General features: G+C 54.6%; 1 protein-coding gene across 1 annotated transcript in view; it reads left to right on the top strand.

Annotated features, from left to right (window-relative positions):
* STK4 (serine/threonine kinase 4) overlaps window positions 1-5,111 on the top strand; it is a 279,445-nt gene that overhangs the window by 183,502 nt on the left and 90,832 nt on the right. The gene's annotated exons all lie outside the window — the stretch shown is intronic.

Genomic DNA, 5,111 nt, shown 5'->3' on the forward strand with positions numbered 1-5,111 from the left:
CTGTCATATCAACTGCAGTGTAACAAATAGGAATGGGGAAGGCATCTCATTTGCAAGCTTCAGTAAGACTCTGGTGTACATTGAGCACCTTCTAAGTTTAAATCTAATGCAAGCTAATGCAGTCAGTTCTTCAGAGTGTGTTTTGGGTGCTAACTAGCCAGGTTGCACTCTGCGGCAATTTAAATCCTAGCCAAGAAGCCAGACAGTCCTTTGGCTGAGAGCTTTGGGCACAGGGTTCAGGACAAGGCTAAGAGCTTTCCATCTCTGAGACCCATCTGGGAGACAAAAGCACTTCAAAAGGGAGGCTGCCTGTGACAGGAGAGATCTGGCAGGTCGATGGGCAAGAAACCTCCTTTCTGCAGCCCTCCCACCCAAGTGTAAGGTAAAGAGCACTCTTTGATACACACACAGCCCTCCCAGCACATAGTGTTACCCTCTTTAGGGCACTGAGATACCATCTTTGTTTTAAACACAGAAAATTAAAGCCACTTCATCATGGTCAGACAGAAAGCCTCAGGCAAAGTGAGGAACCCAACAAGGGCTCTCATCCCATGCTAATGCCCCGCTCATCCTTCTGTATAAAGGACCATGAAAAACCAGCTGGTGACTGCAGAACAGGTCTAACCCGATGGCTTTTGAAAAGGAGCATCACAGTTGTCCTGCTTGTGCACCACAAACTGGGCTGAGCCCGTACAGACGCAGCATTTGTGCTCTTGGGCAAGCATTTGCTGGCTGTGTGGAAGAAATGAGCTGTTAAGGAGAAATGAGATGTTTTGCTTTTTTCTCTGCCAGAAAAGCAGTGGGGGACTCTGTCCCCCAGTGTCCTGGAGCCACCAAGGGGTCCCTACATGGGGACCACACTGGTGGGCAGGCACTGCACTGCAGGAGCTACGCTAGTGGCTCAAAGCAGTGGGGTCTAAAACACAGCCGTGTTGTGCCAGGTCCCATGAGCCTGGACACTGCCCTCAAGGGCTTTGGCACAGAGCGAGTCTCATCACCTTGCTGTATTATAAAATGCATCCATCTGCCTGATGCTCCGTAGATACAGACGCCTTAAGCTGTTCCTTTGTCCTTCCATTTGAAGGAGAGATCATTTTCTTTTCTAGGTCACACAACAGATCAGTGGCACAGCAGGGTCAGGAAAGCAAAAACAAACCAAACCCATGTTCAGAGCCCTAGGAACAGACACAGCGTAGTGCAGGCAGCGCTGGGCTCCTCGCTGCAGCCCCAAGATCTGGGGGCTTGTCACTCCCCTCCTCACCACTTGTCAGGTGGAAGCAGCATCCCCAAGATGAACAACTGGGAAACCACAAAGCTTCCCGTGGAGAAGGTTTAGCCATGACTACCAGGCTGGTTTGGCTTTTGGAACCCTAGATCTGCAGGACATCCATGTCTCGGGGCTGGTGTTCACAAGTCAAGCTCTCCAGCTCCAGCCTGCTCTCCCAGCATCTGCTGGTCCATCCCTGGATATTGCTAGGTGATTAGTGCCTGCTGTCTGGATGCTCTCCCTGAGACAAGCCAACAACGTGGCCTTATTACTTAGCAGCAGAAAGAGGAGAAAGGGCGATGCCATTGAGGAGCTGTTTGGGTTGGAGGTACCCACCATTCAGCTCAGAGGCAGCTGAGTCCAGAGGTGCAGGTCTGCTGGCAATAGTGCCAGGATCCCACAGCCTCCAACCTCATCCCCTTGTGCTGGTCCAGGCAATGCCCCCAGCCAGGAAAGCCACAAACATCACTCAGGGCCACAGAGAGCCCTGCCCTGCCAGCATCCTTTGGTCTCTATGGTTTCCTAGCCCTCAGCCACCATGGGAGGTAAGCTACACGTCAGGTAAGGACTTCAGCCCTTCCCTCCGGAGGCTGGAGATTAACTCTTGGCAAGAGGGTTTTGCTACTCCTCTGAGCAAAGGTAAATCCTGTGGTAGGAGGACAAGGGAGGACAGATGGCTCAGGTGCCACCCAGACCTGCTGCTGAGGGGATGACCCAAGCGCCTGGCACTGGGGCTGTGAGCAGCCCTTCAACAACCACCACCCTGCTCCTGTCCCCAGAGACCGGGTCTGGGCTGTGAGAGGGACCCCAGAGCCAAACCATGGCCCCCAGGATTTTTGCTCTGAGGGATCCTCAGCGCATGGAGCGCTTCAGGGCTACCCTAAATGTGTACTCAAACATTTATCCTCTGGGAGCCTGGATCAAGAGCCAGGACTTGATGGCACTGGGGAAAGTGAAGGGGATGTTCAAACCAAACAACTCACCCTCAGCGCTTTAGAAACCCATTGCCAGCACAAACTGCCCAGCACAGGACCCCCACCAGCCCTGGGGGTAGCCACAGCCCCCACCCTAACACTCAAATCCTCTCCCAGGCACAAAGCAAACAGCAAGATTAAGTCCATTAAAGGAGGCACGTGGTGTAATCCCCAGGCGCATCTGCCCGGCTCAGGCTGGGGATGCCTGGCAGGGGCTCCTGCGGGTCCAAGCGGATCCCAACCAGTGATTCACACCTCCTGGACCAGCAAGCTTCTGCCCCTCCAGGCTAGTGTCACCCCCTTCCCATACTGCTTCACAGGGTTGGCTTCTGCAGAGAGTTTAGGAGCAGAGAGAGGTGTCACCAAGGAGGTGACTCCATGGCACAAGAGCCACCAAGCACAGCCAGGGTGGGCTGCAGGTACTGCTGATTGTCCTGACCGTCTTTTTAAGATGCTTCAACTACCACTGAGGCCGAGGAGCAGAGATGGGGCAAAGGGGACAACTAGAAGAGCGATGCCTTAGGCAGTGCTTGGAAGTCCTGAATGCATCCCCCTCATCCCTTGGCCATGACTCACCAGAGACACGCTGCCCCAGGGCTCAGGCTGGACTGCAGCCCCCTGGCCTCCCCACAGCACCCCTGCCTCTTCCTCCTTCTCTGCACATCCTCTCCATGCCTGCCCTGGTCCCCAGCAGCAACGCCAAAGGTGCAAAATTGAGAGCTGGAGGAGCCTTGGCTGCTGCTTCCCTCCTAGGCATGACCTCACCAACCCACCCCTGCCCGCACATCACACACAGATAATCCCTCAGTCACTCAGATGCTTTAGAGAGAAGCAAACCATAAAGCATGAAACATTTAAGGTGATAAGACTGAAGCCACTTACCAGCCTGAGGAGGGGGAAGGAGCAGGCAAACCTAGGGGTTTGGAGCACTAAAACCACCCTGGACTATGGTGGTGGAGAAGGAGCAACAGCAGCATCAACCCTGCTTTCAGAGGGGCTGCTCCCCCCACACTGTGCTATATATCAATTACTTAATCACAGACTGAGGGATCCCAATCAGCTCCTAATTACCCCGCCAAAGCAGGCCTGTTCCTTGTAGCTGCTGATGAAGCCGATTGTGCTGATGGGAGGGCTGCCCCTCATCCTGTCCCCCCCCCAGCCCAACTGATGGGGGTTGGCAGCCGGCTCTGCTGCCCGCTGTCACCCTGTCACCCACAGACCTGTGGGACCATGGGCAGGAACCCAGGTGTCCCAGCACACAGAGGCTGGGAAGCACCTATGGGTCCCTCGTGGCTAATGCTATGTGCTGATGGTGTGTGCCACAGTATCGGCGCTGCGGCTGGGATCCCACCGGTGATGCACGCTGGCTCAGCTTGGAACACATTGGCTCGATTCCATCCCCACCATGGCAACGCGTCCCCACCGGAGCAGTCCAGGAGCTGTCCCTGTCCCTCAGAGCAAGAGGGACACAAGCGATAAGGCTCTTCTTGCAGGAGCAGGCACTGGGGCTTTGCTGGACCACGAGCCCACGTGGGCAGATGGGATGGCTCCAGCAGCGCAGGAAGGGCACCAGATCCCAGAATCATTGGCCAGAAGAACCATCAGAAGCAGCAGGAGCCACACACAGGCACTGCACGTGCCCCAAGAACCACCAGCCCCCCTCACAGCGATGCTGAGATGTCTTCTCATACATGAGCTACGCTTTCTTGCTGTGTGCGTGAGGTCTGTTTGTATTTAATTATCAAACTGCTAAGTATTTACATCAACTTTTGGATTTCAGAGCATCTCCACCCACCACCACCCACAAAGCTGGGCCTTTTTATAGGGGATTTTTTCCAAAATTTTATTATTATCCAAAAAAAAAAAAAAAAAAGCTAAATATTTTACATAGACACCAAAAAAGGGGGGGGGGGGGGAAGAGGGGAGCTGGGGAGAGAGACACAGACCCACATGTTCTCTGCATAGTCAGTTGGAGATCTTACAAAACACTGCTTAAAAAATTGCTGTCGGCAGAGGAGGGTAACTTGTAGGACATTACTGACCCCAGGAAGACAAAGAGCATCCTCACTTTGGGGCTCCCCTCTGGAGTTCATTGGCTTAAAAAAAGAAGTGGCAAACAACGGTGATGGAGCAGAGGCCCTCCGTCCCTGGAGCCTCTGGGTCTTGCTGGCTGCAGCGGCGACTCCGGAGACGCTGGGTCCCACAGAAGCATGGATGGACACACGGACAGGCAGACACACAGCCCCAGCCTCGCACTGCAGCGCTCCTCCAGGGTCACTCTGCTGTCTTTGGCCCCAGCACATCTCCTTCGTCAGAGCTTGCCAAAAGCCATGGGGAATCAAACCAGCCCAGGGTGCTCCTTGCGCCAAGGCTGCGCTCCTGCTCTGCCGCTTGCTGGGAAGAGCCAGAGAACGAAACCACCGGGTTCAGCCTGCTCCCATCCTGCTGCGTGTGTGCAAGACCCCGTACGTGCTGCAGACAACCAAAGGCCAAACTGAACATGTGCGTTTGCCTTCTCTCCCCCCAGCTTTTGGGTCAAATCTGGCTTCCGCACGTTGGTTTTAAGGGGTTTCTCCCGGTGCTGGGGATTTTGTGTCGCACAGGCAGAGCTATGGCACAGCCACGGGACGGGGCTTCTCTGGCAGCGCTGATGGGGATGCAGCAGCCGCCTGTCCCAGGGATGCAAACATGGGAAGACCCAGAACATCTTGGAGGGTCCCTGCCCAAACGCAGGCACAGCAAACCTGTGAGGAAGCGTGGGGAGAAAAGGCTCTAGGTCCCCAAATGATTAAAAACCAACAATCCATTAAACCAGTCACTGTTCTCCAAGCCAGCAGGATCTCTCCATCCTGCTGCAGTCTGTTCAAGCC

The sequence above is a fragment of the Pezoporus wallicus genome, unplaced genomic scaffold, assembly GCF_028554395.1.
Source record: "Pezoporus wallicus isolate ANWC-B61680 ecotype Strahan unplaced genomic scaffold, APGP_CSIRO_Pwel_v1 contig_11996, whole genome shotgun sequence".
Classification (NCBI taxonomy): domain Eukaryota; kingdom Metazoa; phylum Chordata; class Aves; order Psittaciformes; family Psittacidae; genus Pezoporus; species Pezoporus wallicus.